This window comes from Zalophus californianus, chromosome 4 (assembly GCF_009762305.2).
Source record: "Zalophus californianus isolate mZalCal1 chromosome 4, mZalCal1.pri.v2, whole genome shotgun sequence".
Taxonomy (NCBI): Eukaryota; Metazoa; Chordata; class Mammalia; order Carnivora; family Otariidae; genus Zalophus; species Zalophus californianus.
In genome coordinates this window covers 61,579,161-61,601,033 of record NC_045598.1, presented here as the reverse complement: position 1 = coordinate 61,601,033, position 21,873 = coordinate 61,579,161, and the positions used below count along the sequence as shown (strand labels likewise).

At 35.2% G+C, this 21,873-nt stretch overlaps 1 protein-coding gene and 1 non-coding gene across 6 annotated transcripts in view; one reads left to right on the top strand and one right to left on the bottom strand.

Moving 5' to 3' along the window:
- Positions 1-21,873, bottom strand: part of TNNI3K (TNNI3 interacting kinase) — a 315,373-nt gene that overhangs the window by 230,194 nt on the left and 63,306 nt on the right. The gene's annotated exons all lie outside the window — the stretch shown is intronic.
- Positions 8,833-8,938, top strand: LOC113917218. Its single transcript, XR_003518169.1, has one exon. It is a non-coding gene; the product is annotated as a U6 spliceosomal RNA (small nuclear RNA).

Below are 21,873 nucleotides of genomic sequence, written 5' to 3'. Positions count from 1 at the left end.
TTTTAAAAGAGCTAGGGAACAGAAAACTCATACAATCTTAATATATACAATATGAAATGGAAATCACAGAGGTTATCAAAGGCTGTTAATTTCATAAAGTTAGAGAGGCAAAGATTCATAATTTATCTTTCAGTTATTCATGAGTGGACCAGAATGCTGTGAAGTTTGTAAATTCCTTCACAACACACACCTACACAAAATATTTTGTATTTGTCATTTAGCAAAGACCTTTATGTAAAAAGCAGAGAATTTTCTGTGCACAAAATTTCAGTATTCAGAGGAGACACTTGAACAAAGAGACAAAAATTTCATTTTCAGATCCATGGCAAGACTCACTCCCATTTACATGATGAAATATCCTAAGAACAAAGAAACTTCAAATTTGGTCCAGATAACAGAAATTTCCTAATTATATTAAAAACAATTTATTGCCCTTGATACTTCATAAAATGTACTCTGGGAGTTTATTATGGAAAGAAGGGCTTGCATCTACTTTTGTCATGTGTTAGGTATTACATTCTTCTGTGTTAATATATTTTTAGCTATTTTTCATAGAAAAACTAGGGGGTGTAACATCTAATCCTAGGTCACTGGAACCAAGGGGACTTATAATTGGACTAATGACTTTTTTTTTATGAGGGAAACTAATTAAGTAATAATTTAAAAAAAAAGAAAAGAAAAAAGAAATCTTCACCATGTGTGATAGATTTTTTTCACTGACAGCTAGAAGCCTACAACTTCTGAATTAATTTATCTGGTTATGAGAACTGAAAACTTAATAGAATAATTCAGTTTAACTCCTAAATTGCTCCACATTTGTATAAGAAGAACAATGATTAAAAGTTATGTTTTCAAGTATCAAACAGCTCTAAATTTACTGTATAACATAATTCAAAGACAATGAATCTTGCATCTTGAGATTAAAAAAAAGAATTCATCCAGTAACAAGCTAATCTATAATTTGAAATCTCTATCCTGTAAAGATACAATGTTTAACAGGGGACCAAGTGATTTACAGTTGTCTAAAGGTTAGCCCTACTTCATTTGTAAGTAACAATAAAAGTACAGTAAGATGGTAGAGACTCTACACTTGGCTACCTTTTATCCTCTCAGCCAGAAGAAGGTGCTCCATCATTGAAGCTAAGTGAATAAGAGGGATCATGTCACAAAATTCAAATAGGAGGCATGGCAGATATGTGTGGGCTAGAAAGGAGAGTTGATTTTTCACGATGCTATCTCCTTAGAAGCTACTCAGAATTGTTTAGTGAAGGAGCATCTGGGAATGATATTGTCAAGATGGTAGAGTAGGAGATACCAGGCTTTGTCCTCCTGCCTCCCCACCCTCCAAAAAACAAAAAACAAACAAACAAACAAAAAAACCCCACAAAACCCAATGAGTTATCTATGAAGGAAAATAGCCCTGGGAGGGCCCAAGGGTTCAATTAAGAACCTGTAGCAACACAATGGGATGAAAAGTGGAGAGTAACAACACACATAGGATTGCTGGGGGAGACTGGCATAGCTGAGATGTCTAGAGATGGCTAGGAGTAAAGAAGGTCAAAGGCTATCAGTATCAGCCATACAGAGAATGCCACCATGGTCTCCAGTGTTCTGCACTGCGGAGGACCCCAGTAGCCTTTGCTCTGAGTATCTCAACAGCCACTGAAGCTGAGGGCAGCCGCAGACTCCCACGGCTTTCACAGTGGAGAACCCATAATGTTTGCTGGTGTGGACTTCAGTGGCCATTCCACAAAGGACACTAGCAGGTTTGGCCACCAAGGTAACCAACAGCCACTGTCACTGAAGACACCTGGAGAAGGAGATGTTGCTCTGCACAACCCGCACACCAGAAGGAACTGCTGTTGCACCACCCTGGCACAGGAGCTGCCCCTTTCATCAACCCTGGACATGTCCGGAACTCCAGAGCAACAGCTGCTCTATACATGACTGCTCTCCAGACCTGTTGCAGCACCATAAGCCTCTGTACCTCAGACTTCAGAGCCACAGCCACAGTGAGCATGTCTGCACCTCAAACCTCAGAGCCATGGTTGTTTGGCATATGCCCATTCTCTAAGTTCAAGCTCCATAGGCACTTGGCAAGCACCCTTACCTAGGATGGCAGAACCACTGCCACAGTGAGAAGGCCCATGACACAGATCCTGGAGCCACTATAGTTGCATGTGTGCCTGAGCTCTGGACCTCAGCTCTACCACCACTCCATGGACTCCAAGTTCTAGACCCTAGCTCTGTGACTGCCTTTCAGGTACCTATGCATCAGATACTGGTGCCACCACAACTAGGAGTACACTGATGAGCCAGACCTGATACCAAGAGGGAGCCCTTGGCCACAAATTTTCCCACAGGAGAGAAAGAGATCAAGAGAAACCCAGCAGTCTTTGCACCAAAGAACCCAACAGCCATTGCTGCCACTGTGGGTACCCACAAACTTGGCTGCTAAGAACTCCTACAATCTTCATCAATGCTGACCTCAGTTGACAAAGCTACAAGGAGAATATACAGTTAAGCCCTCCTTAGAGATGGAACTGCCACACTACACCCAGCTGGCACCCTCATGCTCACCTGTGGATGAAGATCTTTCTCCATCTAAAGCAGTTAATAAATTCTAGAAGTGACTGCTCCATTAAGTGTGCACACATCAATGCAAGGCTATAAGAAACACAAAAAAATCAAGGAAACTTGACACTATCAAAGGAATACAGTGATTTTCCAGTAACTGACTACAAAGATATAGAGATCTATGAATTGGCAAAGAATTAAAAAGAATTGTTTTAAGGACCTCAGCAAGCTACAAGAGAACATAGACAATTCAACAAAATTGGGAAAACAATACATGAACAAAAGGAGAAGTTCCAAAAAAAGATAGAATTTATAAAGAAGGACCAAACAGACATTCTGGAGCTGGAGAACACAATGAATAAAATGAAAAATGCAATATATAGCACCCACAGCAGATTTAATCAAGTAGAAGAATCTGTAATATGAAAAAAAATTATTTGAAATTACCAAATTAGAGAAACAAAAAAATAAATGAATGAAACAGAATTAAGAAATTCTATGGGATTTATGGAACATCATCAGAGAAAAATGCACACATTATGGGAGCCCCCAAAGGAAAAGAGAGAGAGAGAGTAAGAGAAAGGGCAGAAAGGTTATTGAAAGGAAATAATGGCTGAAAACTTCCCAAATCTGGGGAGAGATATTGATATCTAGGTATAGGAAGCTCAGTGGCCCTCAAACAGATGCAACACAAAGAGGACTTTACAAAAACACATTACAATACAACTGTCAAAACTCAAACACAAAGAGAATTCTGAAAGCAGCAAGAGAAAAGAAACTCATCTCATCTCATACAAGAGAACCCCCATCAGACTATCAGTGATTTTTTTTCAGCAGAAACCTTGCAGACTAGGAGACAGTGGGAGGATATATTCAAAGTGCTGAAAGAAAGACAAAACAAAACAAAAAAACAACTGTCAGCCAAGAATACTTTACCTAGCATGCCTGTCCTTCAGAAATGAAAGAGAGATACTTTTCCAGACAAACAAAAGTTAAGAAAATTCATCACCAAGACTTACCTGAAAATAATCGCTAAAAGGAGTTCTTCAAGTGGAAATGGAAGGACAATAACTAGCAATATGAAAACATATGAAAGAAAAGAACCTCAATAGTAACAGTAAGTATACAGACAAATTCAGAATACTCTTTTACTGTAATGCTGGTGTGTTATTCAATTTTAACTTTAGTATAAAGTTCAAAAGATAAAAGTATTAAAAATAACTACACCTACAAATATTTGCTAATGGATACACAATATAAAAAAAGTAAATTGTGCCATCCCAGAAACAAAATGTGAGGCAGAGGGGAGTAAAACAGTAGTTTTTGTGTGCAACCAGAGTTGTTATTACCTTAAATAGACAGTTAAAACTGTAAGATGTTTTATGTAAGCCCCATGGTAACCATGAAGTAAAAACCTATAGTGGATACACATAAGATAAAGGAATTAAAGCATAGCACTACAGAAAATAATTAAATAACAAAGGAAGACAACAAGAGAGGAAGAAAAAAAACAAGGAACTATAAAGTAGTCAGAGAACAATGAATAAAATGGCAATAGTAAGTCCCTATGTATCATAATTATGTTTAATGTAAGTGGATTAAATTCTACACTCAAAAAACACCGAGTGGCTGAATGGATTAAAAGAAACAAGACTCTATGTCAGGAAACTAGAAAAAGAGCAAATTAAATCCAAAGCAATCAGAAGAAATTAAATAGTAAGAATAAGAGCAGAAATCAATAAAATTGAAAACAGGAAACCAATAGAGAAAGTCAATGAAAACAAAGGCTGGGTCTTTGAAAAGACCAATCATTTTCATAAACCTTTAGCTAGGCTAACTAACAAAAAAAGAGAGAGGACACAAATTACTAGTATCAGAAATGAAACAGGGGATATGACTACGGATCCCATGGACATTTAAAAACAGTAAGGGAATACTATGACCAGTTCTATGCCCACAAATTTGATAATCAAGATGAAATAGACCGATTGCTCAAAAAACACAATCTGCTCAAACACAAACAAGAAGAAATAGATGATCTGACTAGACCTATATCTATTAAAGAAATTGAGTCAAAATTAGTAACCTTCCCAAGCAGAAAGTATCAGAGCCAGATGGGTTCACTGCTACATTCTATCAAAATTTAAGGAAGAAATAATATCAATTCTCTACAATTTCTTTCAAACAATAGAGGGAAATGGAATAGATCCTAACTTATTCTATGAGGCCAGTGTTACCCTACTACTAAAACCAAGCACATTACAAAAAAAGAAAACTACAAACCAATATCTCTGATAGATATGAAAATCCTCAATAAAATATAGCAAAATGAATAAAAAAAAACAAAAAAGATTATACACCACTACCAAGTAGGATTTATTCTAGATATGTAAGACTGGTTCAAAATTTGAAAACCAATTACTGTAATCTATCCCATCAACAGAATAAAAAAGAAAAACCACTTGATCATATCAACAGATGTAGAAAAAGCATTTGACAAAATCCAGCACTCATTCATGACAAAAACTCTTAGAAAACTAGGAATAGAGGGAAACTTTCTCAACTTGATAAAGACTATCCACAAAAAACCTACAGCTAACATCATATGAATGATGAGAAAATCAAAGCATTCCCTCTAAGATTAATTACAAGGTAACAATATCCCCTCTCACCATTCTTTTCAACACATTACTAGAACTTCTTGCTAATGTAATAAGGCAAGAAAAGGAATAAAAGTGTATAGATAGAGAAGGAAGCTATAAAGCTGTAAAGCTATGTTCACAGATAACATAATCATCCAAGTTGAAATTCTGAAAGGATCCACAAAAATTTCCTAGAACTATTAAGCAATTATTCAAGATTGCAAGGTACAGGGTACACAAAAGTCAGTTGCTTTCCTATATACCAACAATAAACAAGTAAAATTTGAAATTAATAAAACAGTATCATTTACATTAGCATAAAAATATTTAAGTATAAATCTAACAAAATATATACAAGATCTATATGAGGAAAACTACAAAATGCTGACAGACAAAGTCAAAGAACTAAGTTAGTGGAGAAATAGTTCATGTTCATGTAAGAAGATATCATTTCAATAATCAAGATACATTTCTTCCTTACTTTTTCTGAAGATATAATGCAATCCCCATCAAAATCCCAACAAATTTTTTTTTGGATATTGACAGACTGATTTTAAAGTTTATATAGAGAGGCAAAAGATCCAGAAGAGCCAACACAATACTGAAGAAGAACAAAGTTGTAATACTAATGCTACTAAACTGCAAGCCTTTCTATAAAGCTACAGTAATCAAGATATTATGGTAATAACAAAAGAATAGACAGATCAACAGAACATAAAAGGGAGACCAGAAACAGACAGACATAAATAAAGTCAATTGATATTTGACAAAGGGGCAAAGGCAATAGTATGGAGCAAAAATGTCTTTTCAACAATGGCATTATCATTCACTGCTATAAAAATGATCTATCAAGCTCTGAAAAGGCAAAGAGGAACCTTAAATTCGTATTACTAAGTGAAAGAAGCCATCCTAAAAAATACATACTGTATAATTCCAAATAAATGACATTCTGGAAAAGGCAAAGCTATACAGAAAATAAAAGTATTGATGATTGTCAGGGGTGGGAAGTGGGTAAGAGATAAATAGGCAGAACACAGAGGATTTTTAGGTCAGTGAAGATACTCTATGATATAAAGATGGATCTATATCATTAAACATTTGTCCAAACTCAGAATGTACAATACCACAAGTGACTTCTAAGGTAAACTACAGCCTTGTGATTATGATGTGTCAATGTAGGTTCATCCTTTGTAAAAAGTGTACCAGTCTGATGAGCTATGTTGATAATGTGGGAGGATATGCATCCATAGGGGCAGAGGGTGTATAGGAAATCTCTGTACCTTTCTCTCAACTTTGTTGTAAACCCAAAAGTGCTCTAAGAAAATTAAGTCTTAATTAAAAAAAATATAAGCAAGACCCAAGTATATGCTGCCTACAATAGACTTACACATAGGCTGAAAGTGAAGAGATGGGAAAAAGTATCCCATGCAAATAGACAGCAAAGGCAAGAAGGGTAGCTATACTTATATCAGACAAAATAGACTTCATGTCAAACCTGTAACAAGAAAAAAAGGAGATCATTATATAATGATAAAGGTATTAATTCATTGAGAGGATAAAATGGTTATAAATATATATGCACCCAATATTGGAGCATCTAAATATATAAAGCAAATGTTAACAGCTCTTAAGGGAGAAATAGACAGATATTCAATAATAATAAAGGACTTTAATACTCTACTTTTAACAATGAGTGGAACATCCAGACCAAAAATCAACAAGGAAATACTGTACTTGAAATATATTTTAGACCAAATGGACCTAACTGACATGCACAAAACATTCCATCCAATAGCAGCACAACACATTCTTCTCAAGCACACATGGAACATTCTCCAAAAAAATTCATATGTTAAGTCACAATATAAATCTTAACAATTTTAAGAAGACTGAAATCATATCATGTATCTGTTCTGACCACAATGGTCTGAAAATAAAAAGTAATAACAGAAGTAAGACTAAAAAAAATTCATGAAACTAAAAACATATGGAAGTAAAATGACATATTCCTGAACAGCCAAAGAGTCAAAGAAGAAATCAAAAGGGAAATATCTTGAAAGCAATGAAAATGGATTTACATCATACCAAAACTTATGGGATGCAACAAAAGCAGTTCTAAGTGGACAGTTAATACAAAAATGTCTACATTAACAAAAAAGAAAGATCTCAAGTAAAATTCTAAGTTTATACCTCAAGAAACTAGAAAAAGAACAATAAACAAAGCCCACAGTTGGCAAAAGGAAGACAGTAAGACAGGTCAGAGCAGAAATAAAGGAAATAGAGACTAGAAAAACAATACACATTAATGAGACTAAGGGTGGCTTCTTAAAAAGATAAACAAAACTGGCAAATCTTTAGCTGGGTTAATTATGAAAAAAAGCTTGAAGATCCAAATAAAGTCAGCGATGAAAGAAGAAACATTACAACTGATACCATAGAAATATAAAACATCATGAGACACTATTATGAACAATTATATACCAACAAATTAGATAAATAGATAAATTCCTAAGAATATGCAATCTACTAATACTGAATATTGAAGAAATAGAAAATCAGAACAGGCCAATAATGAGAAAGGAAATGGAATCAGTAATTAAAGCCTCCCAATAAACAAAAGTCTAGGATCAGAAAGCTTCACTAGTGAACTCTACTGAACATTCAAAGAATTAATACCAGTCCTTCTCAAATTCTTCCAAAAAACAAAAGAAGGAAGATTTCCAAGCTAATTTTTTGAGGCCAGCACTACCCTGATACCAAAACCAGATAAGAACATTAAAAGAAAAGAAAATTACAGTCCAATATCCCAGATGTATATACATGCAAATGTCCTCAGCAAAACACTAGCAAACCTAATTCAATAGCATGTTAAAATAATCATATACTATGATCAAGTGGGATTTATGACTTAGATGCAAGAATGTTCAACATACACAAATCCATGAATGTGATACACCACATTAACAAAATAAAGGACAAAAATCATATGACCATATCAGTATATGTAGAAAAAGCATTTGACAAAATTAGTGTCCCTTCCTTATAAAAGCTCTCAATACTTAGGTAGGGAGGGAATGTACCTCAACATAATAAAGGCTATATATGACAAGTTTACACCTAATATCATACCAATGGTGAAGGGCTAAAAGCTTTTCCTGTATGATCAGGAACAAGACAAGGATGCCTACTATGGTCATTTCTATTCAATATAATAGTGGAAGTGCCACCAGAGAAATTCAGCAAGAAAAATAAATAAATAAAAGGCATCCAAATCAGAAAGAAAGAAGTAAAATTTGTCTCTGCTTGTAGATGACATGATCTTATCTAGAAAACCCTAAAACTCTACCAAAATCTGTTAGAAAAAAATTAATAATTCAATAAAGATGCTCCATACAAAATGAACATACAAAAGTCAGTTGTATAAAAATCTGAAGATACAATAAATGCAAAGATATCCCCTGTTCATGGATTGGAAGAATTAAAATTCTTAAAATGTCCATACTACCCAAATAAGTATACAAATTCAGTGTAATCCCCATCAAAATTCCAACAGCAACAGAAATAGAAAAGAAAAAAAAACAACTTATATGGAAATCACAAAAGAACCCAGATAGTACTCACTTTAGCAGCACATAAACTAAAATTACAACAATACAGAGAAGATTAGCATGTCCCTGTGCAAGGATGACATACAAATTTGTGAAGCCATTCAGATTTTTAATTATTGCATCACTATATTGTACACCTGAAACTAATATAACACTATATGTTAACTATACTGGAATTAAAAAAAAAAAAAAAAAAAAGAGCCCAGAAGCTAAAGCAATCTTCAGCAAGAAGAACAAAGTTGGAGGCATCACACTTACTGATTTCAAACTATATTACAAAGTGATAAAAATCAAAACATATGGTACTAGTTTAAAAACAGATATTTAGACCATTGGGACAGAATAAAGAGCCCAGAAATAAACCCATTCATATGTATTCAACTAATCTTTGACAACGTTGCCAAGACTATACAATGTGGAAAGGATAGCCTCTTCAATAAATGATGTTGGGAAAACTAGATATCCACATGAAAAAAAATGGATGTTTATTTTATACTACACACAAAAATCAACTGAAAATGGATTAAAGACTTAAATGTAAGACATAAAAACCGTAAAATTCCTAGACGAAAACATAGGGGAAAACCACCTTGACAATGCTCTTGGCAATGATTTTTTTTCCCTTTTTGGATGTGACACCAAAAGCACAGAAAACAAAAACAAAAATAAATGAGGGGGACTGTATGAAACTTAAAAGTTTTTGTATAACAAAAGAAAAAATTAACAAAATGGAAAGGGAGCTATGGAATGGGAGATAATATCTTCAAAACATATATCTCATAAGAGATTAATATCTAAAATACATAAAAATCTCATACAACTAAATAGCAAAATATCCAAATATGTCAATACAAAAATAGGCAAAAGACCTGAAGAGACATTTTTATAAAGAAGACACACAAATAGCCAGCATGTGCATAAAAGATGCTCAACATCACTAATAATAAGAAAAACTCAAATCAAAATTACAGTGAGATGTTACTTCATGCCTGTTAGTATGGCTATTACCAAAAATCAAAAAAGTAAGTGTTGGCAAGGATATAGAGAAAAGGGAACCCTTGTATGCTATTGGTGGGAATGTAAACTGGAATGGCAATTACAGAAAACAGTATGGAATTTCCTCATAAAATTAAAAATTGTAACTATCATATGATCCAGCGATCTCACAGATGGGTTTACAGCCAAAGGAAATAGAGTCGCTCTCTCAAACTGGTATCCGCACTCCCAGTTCACTGCAGCATTATTCACATTAGCCAAGATACAGAAGCAACTTAAGTGCTCATCAACAGATATATGAAATATGATATACATATGTAATGAAACATTATTCAGTCTTTAAAAAAAAGGAAATCCTGCTGTTTGTGACAACATGGATATACCTAGAAGACACTATACTAAGTGAATTAAGTCAGGCACAGAAAGACAAATACTGCATGATCTTACTTTTACATGGACTTCAAAAAAAAAACAACCGAACTCAAAGTAACAGAGAGTGGAGTGGTGGTTACAGGGGCTGACGGGTTGGAAGAAATACGAAGATGTTGTTCAGAGGATAAAAACTCGGCTAGAGGATGAATAAGTTCTGGAGACCTAATGTTATAACATGATGACTATAGTTAATAATAATATATTATACACTTGAAATTTGCTAAAAGAGATCTCAAGTGTTTTCCCCACTATGTGAGGTGATGAATATGTTAATTAGCTTGACTATGGTAATCATTAAACAATGTGCATATGTATATTCAAAACATCATGTTGTGCTACTTAAATATATACAATTTTTATTTGTCAATAATACCTTAATAAAGCTGAAAAAAAAAAAAATCCTGCATAGCAGGACCTGCAGTGGGAGCTCACTTAGCCTGTCCCAAATTGACTGCTTCTAATGTAGCAAAACAGAGACTTGGTGACATATTGCTCAAACATCTGTAGCTGGTAGGTACCTTTTCAGAACTTCACTTCTGATTTAAAAGCATGCTTTCTAAAAATCAATCATATTTCATCCCAAACTGATAATGTTAGTTGTCTTGTTATTTTATGTATATAATTTATATATCAATAAAAATTAATGAAATATAAGTAGAAAAAAGTAGTAAACAATTTATCAATATTCTATATTTAGAATACTTTGCATGTATCTGTAAATTCTTACTTTATTCAAAAGAAACTAAAGCAGTAAGTTGTATCTGACCCATTACAAGCAAGAAGGAGGTTTCTGAAGACCAACCTGGCGACTTGCATTTAAAGAAAAGCTTTAAAACTTTTAAAGTGTGATGAATAAATGTGTATTTATATGTGAAATTAGAACAAAGTATTCGAATATGGTATGTATTTTTAACATGAGTTCTCTCTTTTACCGTTGTTTTTTTCAATTAACCAATTAAATTTGGGTCCTGATCACTTAAGATAAGAGGGCTATCCAATGTCTGTACAATGCATTACCTAAGCTGCCAGGAATACTGCTGTGCTAACAGCATAGCCCTCAGCTCTCTACCTCTCTGGAGATTTCCCTTGGCTAATGAGAGCTGCCCTGCCACTAGAATCTAATGACTGGTTATTTTGCCAGTATAAAAGCCCAACCTCCTCATTCCAATTTGGAAAACTCTCAAAGGTCATCTCAGTTTCAGAGCTCTCTATGGGGCTGACTGAGCTTTTATTGGGACTGCATTACAGTCCAATTTCTCCCCCACTCAGTCCTGCTTCCTCCCCTTCCCTATTGGTGTTGATTCTGAGGGCATGCTCCAATAAACATCCTGATGCCTACGGTCAATGTGAGTAGACTTTCCGTGAGTCCTGCAATAGGTTTCTACAGTGCTTTCACTTTAATCTGGCTTTCAAAGGCATCTAACCACTAGCAATCAGCCCGAGTATCAATGTCAAAGTTGAAGATCTGACTTAAAAACAATGCAGAGATACAGTCCCCTCTTTCTCTTTTCCACTTCCCGATCCTCTTTCCATGCCTCCTTCTCCTGTGAAAGCCCACAAAAATGGATATCTGATATCCTATTTCAGTATACTATAATTTTCATTATATCTCATATAATATACCATATCATTATAATTAATAGCTATAATATGGTAATAGTCGCTGCTGCAATAAATGGACCCAAAATTTATGTTTCAAACCCAGTAGAAGTTCATGTCTTGCTCATTTACCAATAATCACCAGGTAAACAAGATGGTATGGAGCCTTCTTCCACACAGTTGTTTAGAAGTTTCTGCTGTTTTCACCAAATGTTTTCTCAAAGAGCTGGCTTTATTCCATTCAACAGGACAGAAGAAAAGTTATGGAAGAAGAGCTATGGAGGTTTTTGGAGGCCACACTTGAAAATAGTGTGCCTCACTTCCATTGAATGTTCAGTTGTGAAGCCAAACCAAACTGCAAGCAAGACGGGGAAATGCAGTCTTCCTAAACATCCGGGAAGGACAAAAGAATATAGATTTTGGTGAGCAGCTCTGCCACACTAGGGTCATTCAAAAGTTTCATCTCCTAGGACACAATGGGTAAATTTTCTGCATACAAGTCTTTTTCTGAGACTTGTAACTGATCTATGAATTTGAACTCTCCTTCTGTTAGATCCTTTCTGTATATGAGCATTTAATGTGACTGTTATTGATTTTTATGTTCTTATAATTTATATACAAAGAACAACATATACGTAATGTTCACAACTTGATGAATTTGGGCATATGTAAACATAACATGGTATCATCACCACAATCAAGGTAATAGACTTATCCAACATTTCTCAAAGTTTCCTAAATATGACACCAAAAGCAAGGCAGCAAAAGCAAAAAGAGACAAGTGGGACTACATCAAACTAAAAAGTTTTTTCATGGCAAAGGAAACAATCAACAGAATGAAAAGCAACCTATAAAATGGGAGAAAATATTTGCAAACCATATATCTGATAAGGGACTAATTTCCTTTTTTAAAAAAATTTATTCATTTATTTGACAGAGAGAGAGTTAGAGAGGGAACATAAGCAGGGGGAGTGGGAGTGGGAGAAGGAGAGAGAAGCAGAGAACCCCCTGACCCTGGGATCAGGACCTGAGCCGAAGGCAGAAGCTTAAGACTGAGCCAACCAGGCACCCCATAATTTCCAAAAATATGTAAGGAACTCCTATAACTTAACAGCAAGGAAAACTAGTAATCCATTAAAAACTCGGCAAAGAACTTGAACAGACATTTCTCCAGAGAACACATACATATAGCCAAAACATGCACAATATCATTAATTATTAGGGAAATGCAAATTAAATTCACAATGAGATGTCACCTCACACCTGGCTAGGATAGTTATTATTAAAAGAAGTGTTGGTGAGGTTGTGAAAAAATTACAAACCCTATACACTGTTGGCAGAAATATAAAATGGTACAGCAGTTATGTAAAACACTACAGACATTCCTCAAAACATTAAAAATGGAAATACAAAATGATCCAGCAATACCACTTCTGATTGTTTAAAAACAATTGAAATCAGGATCTCAAACAGATATTAGCACTCCCATGTTTATTGCAGCATTATTTACAATAGCCAATATAGAGGAATAACCCGAGTCCATTGAGAAATGAATAGATAAAGAACATGTGGTAATGAATACAGTAGAATATTATTTAGCCTTAAAAAAATTCCGCCATTTGCAACAACATTCATGAACATGGAGGACATCATGCTAAGTGAAATAAGCATCACAGAAGGACAAGTAACTCCATGATTCCTTTTATGTGAGTATCTAAAATAGTCAAACTTTTATAAGCAGAGAATATAATAGTGGTTGCTGGGGGCTGTTGGGTGGGGAAAGTAGGGAGTTGTTCAATGAGTATAAAGTTTCAGTTATGCTAGTTGAATAAATTCTAGAAATTATGCTAGTTGAATAAATTCTAGAAACCTGCTTACAACATACTACCTATAGTTAACAATACAGTATTGTACACTTCAAAATTTTTTAAGAGGATAGATCTCATGTTAAATATTCTTACCAAACACAAGACAAAACAAAGGGAATGTGTATGGATTTTATAGATAGTCATATTTTTAACAGAAGTCCTGTATACATTTCCAAAGAAATGTACAATCACATTATTAGCGTATTTATGATGTAAAAATGTCATAGAACCTGCATATATCAATACCAGTCATGGTACTAGGATCTTCAGCTACATTTATTCCTCACAACAACATAAAAAGTAAATCCAGTTATTATGGTTATGTTAGAAAGAAATTTAGGGTTAGAGATGATCACCCCACCCCCACACAAGGCCAACTAAGTAGTAAACAGCAAAATTGAGATTCAAACCTAAATTTTCTTGCATCCAGAGCATACTTATACTTTTAATCAATAGGTATACTGCCTCATGACTGGTGTTTGCTAGAAACTGGAATAGAAATTATGAATAATCATCCTCAATTCTACACCAGCATCGTAGTACAAGTAGGGTCTTTGCTAAACCTAGAACACAAAAGCTTTGGGTTTAAGATTTTAGTGCTCTATGTTCGTCTCCAGGCACTCTCCCAACTTTCACTTTGCCCTCTGGCAAATCATTTATGTGCTTTAATCTTCACGTCTAATACTGAAATGATAATTCTATAATCCCACTCAAGGAGTTTCTATCAGGAATAGTAACAAACACTGGCTGAAGATCAGTATGAATTATGTTTAAAGAAAACCCCTATAAAGCTGAGATGTGATATAGATATTTAGAACACTGTGAAATATATGACTTTGTGAATGTGTTAGGTCTTTTAAAGTCAATTTTTCACACAAGAAAACAAATCTTTTGGTCCACAGTCTAGATTTAATGCATCTCTAGCCAAGTAAGTCTTTTCAGAAATGTTTCTCTTTCTTACCATGTCCATAGATGTCCAATGGGTTACTTAGGTTTTTGTTTCTTGTACATTATGACAGATTTCATTTAATCCTGTCCACAGAATTGATAAGGCAAAGAAGACAGTTCTAAAGCCAAAGAGTGAATTCAAAATGAAAACATATAGAATTGCAAGTTATAAAATCTGTTAGAAATTTTGGAAAACTTTCTGAATGTGAAGAAAATTAGATTTTTTAAAAGAGTTTATTTATTTGAGAGAAAGCGCACATGTGCACATGAGCCTGGGAGAGGGGTAGAGGAAAAGCGAGAAACAGACTCCCCATTGAGCACAAAGCCCAATGCTGGCTCCATACCAGGACCCTGAGATCATGATCTGAGCCGAAGGCAGACACTTAACTGACTGAGACACCCAGGTACCCTAGATTTTTCTTTATATGTCATTTGGTACATCTTTCACTTAATATGTTTATATGTCAATATCAACAAATAACTCAATTTAATACAATATAAAAAATATTGGCTTTCCACTCCATAGATGACATACAAGTCTCACCATAAAAGAGCCACAGCTTCCCTCTCCAGCATCTTTTCAAATCCCCTTATTTTAAACTTCAAAGTTTAGATAGAACTTGTATTTTCCCACATATACCATGATGTTTCTTATACTATTTCTCCCACCCTGAATGTTCCCATATCCAATAGGGTGACTTAGTTTCCTCACCTATTAAATGAGGATAGAAATATCACCTATCTTGTGGGGTTATTATGAGAATATAAAGAGATAATCAATGTAAAGTGTTTAGAAAATGACTGGCACATTGAAAACACTCAATAAAAGTTGTTTTCACAAATAAGGAGCTTAATCTGTGTTATATTACTTCCCAATAGTTTAGCCAATGACATACTGTTGGTATAGAAATCTACTATATCAAAAAATGACTTTTGAAATTGCTAAAGCCTACTTATTTGATATATAACTGTAAAATATTGGGCTCACACTAGCAACCTGATAAAATAACAAGATAAACAGGATTACACACATATACAGTGATAAATTATCTAAACAGAAAATAAACCTCAATGTTCTGGCATAAAGGTGCAAAAGCCAGTAAGCATCCAAACGCATAAGGTCATCACTAGTCAGCACACCTCAGGTTAGAGGCTGCTACATTTATGGTGACAAATAACTTGACATATTTCACAAAATCAGTAATTTAAGAGGTTCTTTATTTCTGTGTTTTGCCTCTCTAAAGAACAGGACCACACTCTGTCTCTTTCCACATCTGATATCTTTCAGAAAGAATAAAACTGAGTCTTAATTTAAAATGAGTGATGTAGTACAGAGTTTTAGACCATATATCTCTTTAAAGCTGTCAGTTTCCTTTCACCACTTTTCCTATATTCCAAAAACAAGTTTAAATTAAACATAGATCAACAATAAATCTGCCACTTGCTGTCTTATTTATGGCACTTTTAGAAGAGATACTGATGTTCTTTTATAAGCCAAAATGGACACTTTCTGATACCTTCAGAATTAAAATTAAAACATCTAAAATATTTTATAGAACTTTATTGGCCATGAGATGTCTACTATTTTGCTGATCTTAGTACTATTCCTTCATGTGTCCCCCATATAAGGTATAGGGAAGCATATTCTGTACAGTATAAGGGAGAAGAGCCTCAGTTTTCATGGCCCAAACTTGATCAGTATAAAACTATAATGTCATTTGAGAACTTAAAAGGAGAGAAAGCTACAGTAGAGGATGCTTTATCCAAATACCTAGGACCTGATCTATTCCAGATATGTAGTACCTCTAAAAATTTAGATGATTTAAGAAAAAGTGGAATGATAAAAAAATTAGAATATATAGCATGATAAAGTTTATAATAATCAAACTGCAGTTGTGCATTTATATTTAAAAGCAACATACACACATATGACCGTTTATTACCTGAAAATGGTTACCTTCAAAATTGTATAAATGACCAAGAGCCTTTACAACTCACTACAATTATTCATTACTATTTGTACTACCTGACCATATTGTGGTGTTTGAGTCTTTGTGACACCAATATGAGATTATCTGCTGTGTGTGCCCATTTTTTACTTTTTGAATAGGTACATCTATTGTGATTATCCATGCCTACTTCACCACTGCATGCTGGGTGTGTGGGAGGCAAAAAACTTGTCTCTTTATTTCACGTGAATCCAACTGAGATAAATCATAGTAGAAGCATCAAACTCAAGAATTCTCATCCACACTTGAACCTGACTTATTTGATGAGATCCTGGAGTTGGAGCATGATGTGGGAATAGAATGTGGCTTATTTTGAATATGGGATTAAAGTAAATAAATGCACAAAAAAAGACCCAAAGTTGTAATATCACAGAAATGGACAATCTGGTTTAAAAATGTTTAAAGGATGTAAAAGGCCAAAAATGGCTGTGAAAAATTTAAATAGTAATTTAAAAAAGATTAACACATTTATACCCTTGGATATCAAAACTCGTTATAAATTTTCAGCAATGAAAGCAGAGTGCTTTCCACATATAACAAACAAACAGACCAGTAGGATAGAATAAAGTGTCCAGAAATAGACCATCCATATTCAGGCACTTAATTTTTGGCATAAAGCAAGATAGAACAAATGGAAGTTCAAAATATGTTGGTAGATTTAACTCTAAATATACAATACAAGTGGATTAATATTTAAAATGATGAATTTCTGGGTAGGATAAAATAAAACTCAATTATATGCTATTTATAAGAGACATCTCGAAAGTAAAACATTTATAAAGGCTTATAGTAAAAGGAAAGAAAAAGATATGCCCAATAAATTCTAAGCAAGAGAGGTTAATACTGCTATATTTACATGAGAAAAATTAGACTTCATGGATAAAGTAAAGCATTGCTGGAGATAAAGAAGGTTAATTTGTTGTAATGAAAGGATTGATTCCCACAGGAAGTTATAATCATGTTATATTTGTGCTTGTATTGCTATATACTTTCCTCTTAGGACTGCCTTTGCTGTATCCCAAAGATTTTGAACAGTTGTGTTTTCATTTTCATTGGTTTCCATGAATTTTTTTAATTCTTCTTTACTTTCCTGGTTGACCCATTCATTCTTTAGTAGGATGCTCTGTAGCCTCCATGTATTTGAGTTCTTTCCGACTTTCCTCGTGTGATTGAGTTCTAGTTTCAAAGCACTGTGGTCTGAAAATATGCAGGGAATGATCCCAGTCTTTTGGTACCTGTTGAGACCTGATTTATGACCTAGGATGTGATCTATTCTGGAGAATGTTCCATGGGCACTAGAGAAGAATGTGTCTTCTGTTGCTTTGGGATGGAATGTTCTGAATATGTCTGTGTAGTCCATTTGGTCCAGTGTGTCATTTAAAATCTTTATTTCCTTGTTGATCTTTTTTTAAAAAATATTTTATTTATTTATTTGAGAGAGAGAATGAGATAGAGAGAGCATGAGAGGGGGGAGGGTCAGAGGGAGAAGCAGATTCCCTGCTCAGCAGGGAGCCCGATGCGGGACTCGATCCTGGGACTCCAGGATCATGACCTGAGCTGAAGGCAGTCGCTTAACCAACTGAGCCACCCAGGCACCCTCCTTGTTGATCTTTTGCTTAGATGATCTGTCCATTTCAGTCAGGGGCTGTTAAAGTCCCCCACTATTATTGTATTGTTGTTGATGTGTTTCTTTGCTTTTGTTATTAATTGGCTTATATAATTGGCTGCTCCCATGTTAGGGACATAGATATTTACAATTGTTAGATCTTCTTGTTGGAAAGACCCTTTAAGTAGGATATAGTGTCCTTCCTCATCTCTTATTACAGTCTTTAGTTTAAAATCTAATTTGTCTGATATAAGGATTGCCACCCCAGCTTTCTTTTGGTGTCCATTAGCATGGTAAATGATTTTCCACCTCCTCACTTTCAATCTGGGGGTGTCTTTGGGTCTAAAATGAGTCTCTTACAGAGAGCAATCTGATGAGTCTTGTTTTTTTATCCAGTCTGATAGCCTGTGTCTTTGATTGGGGCATTTAGCTCATTTACATTCAAGGTAACTATTGAAAGATATGAATTTAGTGCCACTGTATTGCCTGTAAGGTGACTGTTACTGTATATAGTCTGTATTCCCTTCTGGTCTGTTACTTTTAGGCTCTCTCTTTGCTTAGAGGACCCCTTTCAATGTTTCTTGTAGGGCTGGTTTCCTGTTTGCAAATTCTTTTAGTTTTTGTTTATCCTGGAACCTTTTTATCTCTCCTTCTAAGTTCAATGACAGCCTAGCTGGATATAGTATTCTTGGCTGCATATTTTTCTCATTTAGTGCTCTGAGTATATCATGCCAGTCCTTTCTGAACATGGAAGCAAAAATTCACACCAAAATACTAGCCAATAGGATACAACAGTACATTAAAAGGATTATTCACCACGACCAAGTGGATTTAACCCTGGGCTGCAAGGTTGGTTCAACATCTGCAAATCAATCAATGTGATACAATACATTAATAAAAGAAAGAACAAGAACCATATGATCCTCTCAATAGATGCAGAAAAAGCATCTGACAAAGTACAGCATCTTTCTTGATCAAAACTCTTCAGAGTATAGGGATAGAGGGTACATATCTCAATATCATAAAAGCCATCTATGAAACAACCACAGTGAATATCATTCTCAATGGGGAAGAACTGAGAGCTTTCCCCTTAAGGTCAGGAACATGACAGGGATGTCCACTATCACCACTGCTATTCAACATAGTATTAGAAGTCCTAGCCACAGCAATCAGACAACAAAAAGAAATCAAAGGCATCCAAATCGGCAAAGAAGAAGTCAAACTCTCACTCTTTGCAGATGATATGAGACTTTATGTGGAAAACCCAAAACACTCCACCTCAAAACTGCTAGAACTCATTCAGGAATTCAGTAAAGTGGGAGGATATAAAATCAATGCACAGAAATCAGTGGCATTCCTATACACCAACAACAAGACAGAAGAAAGAGAAATTAAGGAGTCGATCCCATTTACAACTGCATCCAAAACCCTAAGATACCTAGGAATAAATCTAACCAAAGAGGCAAAGAATCTGTACTCAGAAAACTATCAAATACTCATGAAAGAAATTGAGGAAGACACAAAGAAATGGAAAAGCGTTCCATGCTGATGGACTGGAAGAACAAATATTGTGACAATGTCAATGCTGCCAGGGGGAATCTACACATTCAATGCAATCCCCATCAAAATACCATCCACTTTTTTCAAAGAAATGGAACAAACAATCCTAAAATTTGTATGGAACCAGAAAAGACCCCGAATAGCCAGAGGAATGTTGAAAAAGAAAAGCAAAGCTGGCGGCATCACAATTCTGGACTTCAAGCTCTATTACAAAGCTGTCATCATCAAGACAGTATGGTACTGGCACAAAAACAGACACATAGATCAACGGAACAGAATCGAGAGCCCAGAAATGGACCCTCAACTCTATGGACAACTAATCTTTGACAAAGCAGGAAAGAGTGTCCAATGGAAAAAAGACAGTCTCTTCAACACATGGTATTGGGAAAACTGGACAGCCACATGCAGAAGAATGAAACTGGACCATTTCCTTACACCCACACAAAAAGAGACTCCAAATGGTTGAAAGACCTACATGTGAGACAGGAGTCCATCAAAATCCTAAAGGAGAACACAGGCAGCAACCTCTCCAACCTCAGCCGCAGCAACTTCTTCCTAGAAATATCACCAAAGGCAAGGGAAGCAAGGGCAAAAATGAACTTTTGGTACCTCATCAAGATAAAAAGCTTTTGCACAGTAAAAGAAACAGTCAACAAAAGCAAAAGACAACCAACAGAATGGGAGAAGATATTTGCAAATGACATATCAGATAAAGGGCTAAAATCTATAAAGAACTCATCAAACTCAACACCCAAAGAACAAATAATCCAATCAAGAAATGGGCAGAAGACATGAACAGACATTTCTGCAAAGAAGACATCCAAATGGCCAACAGACACATGAAAAAGTGCTCAACATCGTTTGGCATCAGGGAAATCCAAATCAAAACCTCAATGAGATACCACCTCACACCAGTCAGAATGGCTAAAATTAACAAGCGAAGAAACGACAGATGTTGGTGGGGATGCAGAGAAAGGGGAATCCTCCTACAACTGTTAGTGGGAATGCAACCTGGTGCAGCCATTCTGGAAAACAGTATGGAGGTTCCTCAAAAAGTTGAAAATAGAGCTACTGTAATACCCAGGAATTGCACTACTGGGTATTTACCCCAAAGATACAAATGTAGGGATCCGAAGGGGTACATGCACCCTGATGTTTATAGCAGCAATGTCCACAATAGTCAAACTGTGGAAAGAGCCAAGATGTCCATTGACAGATGAATGGATAAAGAAGATGTGGTATAGATAGGCAATGGAATATTATGCAGCCATCAAAAGGAATGAAATCTTGCCATTTGCAATGATGTCGATGGAACTGGAGGGTATTATGCTGAGCGAAATAAGTCAATCAGAGAAAGACATGTATCATAGGATCTCACTGATATGAGGAATTCTTAATCTCAGGAAACAAACTGAGGGTTGCTGGAGTGGTGGGGGGGTGGGAGGGATGGGGTGGTTGGGTGATAGACATTGGGTAGTGTATGTGCTATGGTGAGTGCTGTGAATTGTGTAAGACTGTTGAATCACAGATCTGTACTTCTGAAACAAATAATACATTATATGTTAAAAAGAAGAAGAAGAAGAAGAAGAAGAAGAAGGTAGCAGGAAGGGAAGAATGAAGGGGGAGAAATCGGAGAGGGAGAAGAACCATGAGAGACTATGGACTTGAGAAACAAACTGAGGATTCTAGAAGGGAGGGGGTTTGGTGGATGGGTTAGCCTGGTGATGGGTAATAAAGAGGGCATGTACTGCATGGAGCACTGGGTGTTATATGCAAACAATGAATCATGGAACACTACGTCAAAAACTAATGATGTAATGTATGGTGATTAACATAACATAATAATAAAAAAACACAAAAAAAGAAGGATAAAAATCATATGCTCATTTCAACAAATGCAGAAAAATCATCTAACAAAATTCAACATTTATTTATGATGAAAACTCTCAAAAAAGTCAGTATAGACGGAACATACATCAACATAATATAGGCCATATATGACAAACCCACACCTCACATCATACTCAA